Genomic DNA, 6,000 nt, shown 5'->3' with positions numbered 1-6,000 from the left:
TGACAGTTGATATTCTAGAACAGAAAAAACAAGGTAGCCCATGGAAAATATCTATAGAAAAAAGAAATACTTCTATAAATTTTAATTCTATGTTTGAGTTGTTTTATATTGAGTGAAATTTTGATGGCGAAAAAAATTTGGAGCGCTGAAGACAATTATTTTGGACAGTTACGATAGTGTTCAGAGCAAACAAATAGAAAAAACTATTCTAAAGGTTCAAAATTTAACATGAAAGTCCAATTCAAAAGTAAGAAAGGCCGAACGCTTTCATCCCCATTTCTTAAAGAAGTTCAATTTCGATTAATTTTTCTATGGATTGAAAGCAATTCACATCAAACTCTTTAAATTAAGACTATATTTGTTATGTTTATTTTCGTTAAAACATGTTGCACGCTTTTTTTTCGAAATAAGAAAGTACAAAATCTTAAACGAAAAAAAAAGATAAGAAAAAAATCTTTCTAACAAATGGTTGTTAACGGAAATTAATTACATACCAACAAAATAAATGTTTTTCCCCTTAAAGAAGATTGTATATTGCAAGCGAATTAGTTTTTTTCATTCAACTTCTTTTTTTGCTGGAATGTCTCCTACAACTTCCCCTAAAAATGATTTCGCTCCATGCAAAATTTAGTTATGAAAACTTTAAGAAAGCAGGAATGTAAAATATAATTTCCAATGGATAACTTTTCAACGATGTCTTCCTGTTATTTCTATTGTTTGATTGTAATAAAAAATGCGGTAAAAGTAATCATCATCTTGTAGGAAAACAAAGTTTCAGCAGATCAGAAATTTCATCCTTCGCAATAACTTTTATCGCAAGAATCAGAGTCAAAAATAAACAAAAAATTATCATTTTACCGTCTCTTATTGTCGTAAATCTTTGAATTATTAGTATTGTCGCGTAACGAGTCGGACTTAATGCTGAAAATTTTGAGTGAAAAACACTAAACACAATTTTAGTTGATGCCGAGGTCTCATTTTCTTAGTTTTTACTCTAAAATTGACCAAAGCGGTTGTTTTTTGTGTTTAAGTTGATAAGCAATGTTCCTGTAAGTTAGGATCTGCTAAAAATATATCTCTCAATAGAAGTTAAATATTAGTTTGCTGCAGATCTGCAGAAAAAAGTAAATTTTTGCCACCTTGGTCCCTGAAAAGCCACCAAAGAGAATAAATGTGAGAAAACTAAAAAATTTTGCTTAAGAAATAATATTTTAAACATTTCTAAACAAAATATGTACAACTGGCAACATGAAATATGCCTAGCAAACATAATTGAACATTTATGCGTGGAGAAATCAAAACTGGCATAGTTTCTTTTAGATATCACGTTGTCAAAATAACCAAATTTGACACAATGCTCCAAAATGAGCAAAAAAATGAAAAATGGCCTTCCTATGGCTGCAAAATTGCTCATATACTCTATTCTCCGGTATGTGAAGCCAAAACAACAAAAGAACCGACCTAAAAGCACCGTTTAGCGATTTGGCACCCATTTTTCAGGTCAAAAACGGATTTTTTCCTATCCATTCTGAAAAAACATAGGATGTCATAGTAGTTATGAAAACTACACTTGAACTCCTCAGCAGACTCCTAGTTAGAAGTTTCTTACCCCTTGAGTTTGGATATGAAGCGTTTTTAAACGGAAACTATCCCCTTGGCACCCTTTGAATTGAGCACTCGTTCTCCATGACCACCTGATGAAAATGGACCGGGTTTTCTTTTGTCGTTTTCTACTGTGTTCCCACGACCTGCAGTAAACAGTTTGTTTTGTGTTAAACCTTTCTACTATGTGTTTTTGGATGTCATGTTTTAGAGCCTCTTATATGCATAAATGCATAACAGCCATATCTCGGAGACGGATTTTCAAAAACGCGCGATTGAATAGTTTTATGGATAGCCAGAAACACTTGATCAACGTCTGCATTCACCATTACGACCCCTGTAATAGTAGAAGAAAAGGGTAGTTTTTTTGTTGATTTGCCTTACACACTTATATTGATATGTTAAGGTGTGTAAAGGCGACAGGTGGCCGGAAACCAGAAAATCGATTTTTATGGCTTCAAATTAGAAACATCTGTATGCTATTCAGTGCACTACATTAAGTTTTGGGGTATCCCCTTATTTTGAATAAGATATCTTGGCGTCAGAAAAAAATGCACCCCTGGTCTCAGTCAAACAAAGGCCCACATATCGTAACAGTGTTGTTCGGAATCGATTTTTCTTACAACAGATATTGTTCTAATTTCTCAAAAATATCCAACTAGAACTAAAACTGGGTTTATTGAGCCTTTTTTGGGCACTTTTGAAAGATTTTGAATATGACCCTTGCCCAAAAACACGGCTTGAACCCGTTTTCAAAAAGGGAACACTCTGGGACAGACGGGGTGAGAAGTTTTCATAGAAAATTTTTGAAGTTAACAATGGTAAATCCGGCTCCTATAGGATAGTAGTTTGTAGGTTCAACCAGTCTACACCCCCTCAGATTAATATTTGTTAGATGGGGTAACAGTGGTGATGCGTCTTTGGATTCCAAATCCGACCGATAAGGTGAAAAGTTAAGCAAGTCGGAACCCGAATTATTTTATGTGTATCCAATTGTCCTAAAGTGTTGCTGATGCCCAATAAAATAATAATAGATTACTTTTAGAACTATTGAGAGCTCATTCAGGGTCATTTTGACTCATGTGTTACTAGCTTGCAGGTTCTGTACCGTGTTTTTAATAAGTTTGTTAACAGGAATTGACAAGTCCAATTCCTACAAAAAAAATTTCAGAACATATTAATGTGCTCTCCCAGCCTAGACTAATGCTAAATTTTAGTTTGGACAATTACTGGCTCCCAGAGTTTGAAAAAAAATGCATATAGTCCCGATAAATTACGCAAATTTACTTCTTAGATTTGACAATGTGGCTGTTTTGGGTTCAACAGTCCAGTTGGCGACATTTTTTGCGGCCTTAATTGTGTTTAAAGTGATTCAGTTAACAATGAAATATACCAATGAACTTCACAACAGCCGTATTAACTACTTTTTTTTGTGACAACAAATTAGGATTTATGTTCAAAAATTGCGAAAACAATTCGCTGAAACAAACATTCGTCCTAATTTGTCGCAACCAATGATGACCCCAACTACCAATAGTGTTTGGATGAAGTTACTATGACTTCGTTATTTTTCACTGGGTGTAGAAAACTCAGATGAATTAAGTTTTTTTGTTAACGACCTCCCAATTTTAAATCTTAGTAAGGACGTAACTGTTTCGTTTCATCACTTATGGTCAAATTGCTGAAAATACTCCATGGGTCACTTAATGTTTCAGTTTGTTTTTGCAATCACTGACCTTGTACAACCAGTGTCACGGCTCGAAAAAAGTTACATGACAAAAGCAGTCGATAAGTTGTCAATTTTCGAGCTCAAAAACTCTATGAATTGTTTCAAAGTAAATTGTTTTTCAAACTAGTCAAGGACTTATTCAAATAATTTGAGGCTCTAAGGAGGAGTATCAACATTTAAATAGAGTCTATGGGAAAATGTGTTTTTGATCTACCCGGTCTACGACAAGAGTAGTCGATACGTTGTCAATTTTCGAGCTCAAAAATATATTGTTTAATATGAATTGTTTTTCAACCTGGTCAATGACTTATGCAAATAATTTGAGCTTCTAAGGGAGAATGTTAACTTTACAATACACTCTGAATACTAATGAGTTTTTGATCTAGCCGGTCTACGAAAAAAGTAGTTGATACGTTGTCAATTTTCGAGCTCAAAAAAACTCCCTGTATATTGTTCAAACTTAAATTGTTTTTCAACCTAGTCAAGGACTTATTCAAATAATTTAAGGTTCTAAGGGAGATTGTTAATATTACAATAAAATCTGAAAGGAAAGGAGTTTTTGACCTAGCTGGTTTACAAAAAAAGTAGTCGATAGGTTGTCAAATTTTGAGCTCTAGAAGCTCTATATAGTGTTTCAACATAAATTGTTTTTCAACCTAGTCAAGGTCTTATTCAAATAACTTGAGGGCCTAAGGAAGAGTGTCAACATTGGAATAAAGTCTGAGGAAAATTTATTTTTTTCACTTAGCTGGTCTACGAAAAAGTAGTTGATACGTTGTCAATTTTCGATCTCAAAAACTCTCTATATAGTGTTTCAACATGAATTGTTTTTCAACCTAGTCAAGGACTTATTCATTTAATTTGAGGGTCTAAGGAGGACTGTCAACGTTGGAATAGAGTCGGCAAAAAATGAATTTATGACCTAGCTGGTCCACGAAAAAAGTAGTCGATACGTTCTCAAAATTTGAGCTCTAAAAACTCTATATAGTGTTTCAACATAAATTGTTTTTCAAACTAGTCAAGGACTTATTCAAACAACTTGAGGGCCTAAGAGGGAGTGTCAACATTGGAATAGAGTCTGAGTAAAAATGTTTTTTTTAGCTAGCTGGTCTACGAAAAAAGTAGTCAATTTTCGAGCTCAAAAACGCTCTATTTAGTGTTTCAACATTAATTGTTTTTCAACCTAGTCAAGGACTTCGTTTATGTTGAGGGTCTAAGAAGGAGTGTCGACGTTGGAAAAGAGTCTGAGGAAGAATGAATTTTGGACCTAGCTTGTCTAGGAAAAAAGTAGTCGATACGTTGTCAAATTTTGAGCTCCAAAAACTCTTTAATGATCGGAAACGCAAATTTATTTTTTTTATGTAAAAATGAGTCTCATTTCTTTACTTCTAGATCTAGGCTGCTCAAAGTGTTATAACAAGCGTGCGCTAGGCTTACTTCGGCTATGATTTGAGCAATTTTCCCATAAGTGATATATAACGTCAAGTTTTTCGATTTCGTCAAATGTTTCTCAAAAAGTCAGTCGTATTTGAAAAATATAATAGGAGCTTCTATGGCAATTTGCTGCGCAAGGTGACTCATGCTGTTTTGGTAGTGCATTCAATTCATAAGGATTGTAAGGCACCAGGTTTTTTTTGTTGGCGTCTTGGTTAAATTTTGGGGGCTAAAATTCTTTTTTAAATCGATTTTTTATTAAATGTCCATCCGTTTGTGCCCTTTCAGGGACCTTCTCCCATGTGCTGTATTTTAATTGTGCTTTGTTTCTTTGTTTCGGTGATGTGCTATAATATTCCTGGCCTATTCGGAATTTTAGATTTTAGCTATATAAATATATATATATATATATATATATATATATATATATATATATCATGTCTTGGAAAAAAAGAGCCTCTATATTTGCTTATTCTGCAAGAAAAACAGTCAAAGCTGTTTTCCCTTATAGTTTAAGAAGCTCATGAGGACTCAAGAAAAAACCAAGACTCTTTAAATGCCTCCCTTCTGTTGTTATGGAGAAGTACGAGCCATAGAACTTCCATATTATGGAAAAGTTGTAGTCTTAAAACTTCCATTTATGGAAATGTTTTAGTCATAGAACTTTCATTTATGGCAAAGTTATAGTTTGATCAATCTTTTAAAACTTCTTTGTTTTATGAAGTCAATGGTCAATATGAAAGTCATATGATTAAAACCTTTTGGTCAGCCCGGGTTATTATATATGTTATTTTTTGTTAATTTTTCTTCTCTTTGCTCAAAATTGTTTTTTTTCCTCCCACTTCTTTGTCTGTGTTGTTAGAACTGCCTTTTGCTACTGCTCATGGTTGGTTAGTTCTTCATTGTTCTCCAGTGTTTTTTGTGTTAATCGTGTATTTTTCATTGTAAAAATAAAGTTGAGCACAAAATTGGAGGCGTCCGTCAATTCAGAAACGCTTGGTCATGAACAAAACTTATCATTTGAAAAAAATCCTTGATTGGAATTTCTACAGATGCTATTTTACTCTGCTTCTAACAATTGACATATTAAAAATCGACATTATCAGAAAAGCCATAGTAAAAGAGTAAAAATACTGAATTGAAATGGCATGGTTGATCGCTGGTTTGCGTAAGAAGATGATCGCCTTTTCCATTCCGCAGACCTCGGGAGGAACAAAGGTTCTCTTAATTCAGGT

Source organism: Convolutriloba macropyga, chromosome 13 (genome assembly GCF_964194025.1).
Source record: "Convolutriloba macropyga chromosome 13, txConMacr16.3, whole genome shotgun sequence".
Taxonomy (NCBI): domain Eukaryota; kingdom Metazoa; phylum Xenacoelomorpha; order Acoela; family Convolutidae; genus Convolutriloba; species Convolutriloba macropyga.
This window is presented reverse-complemented; position numbering follows the sequence as displayed.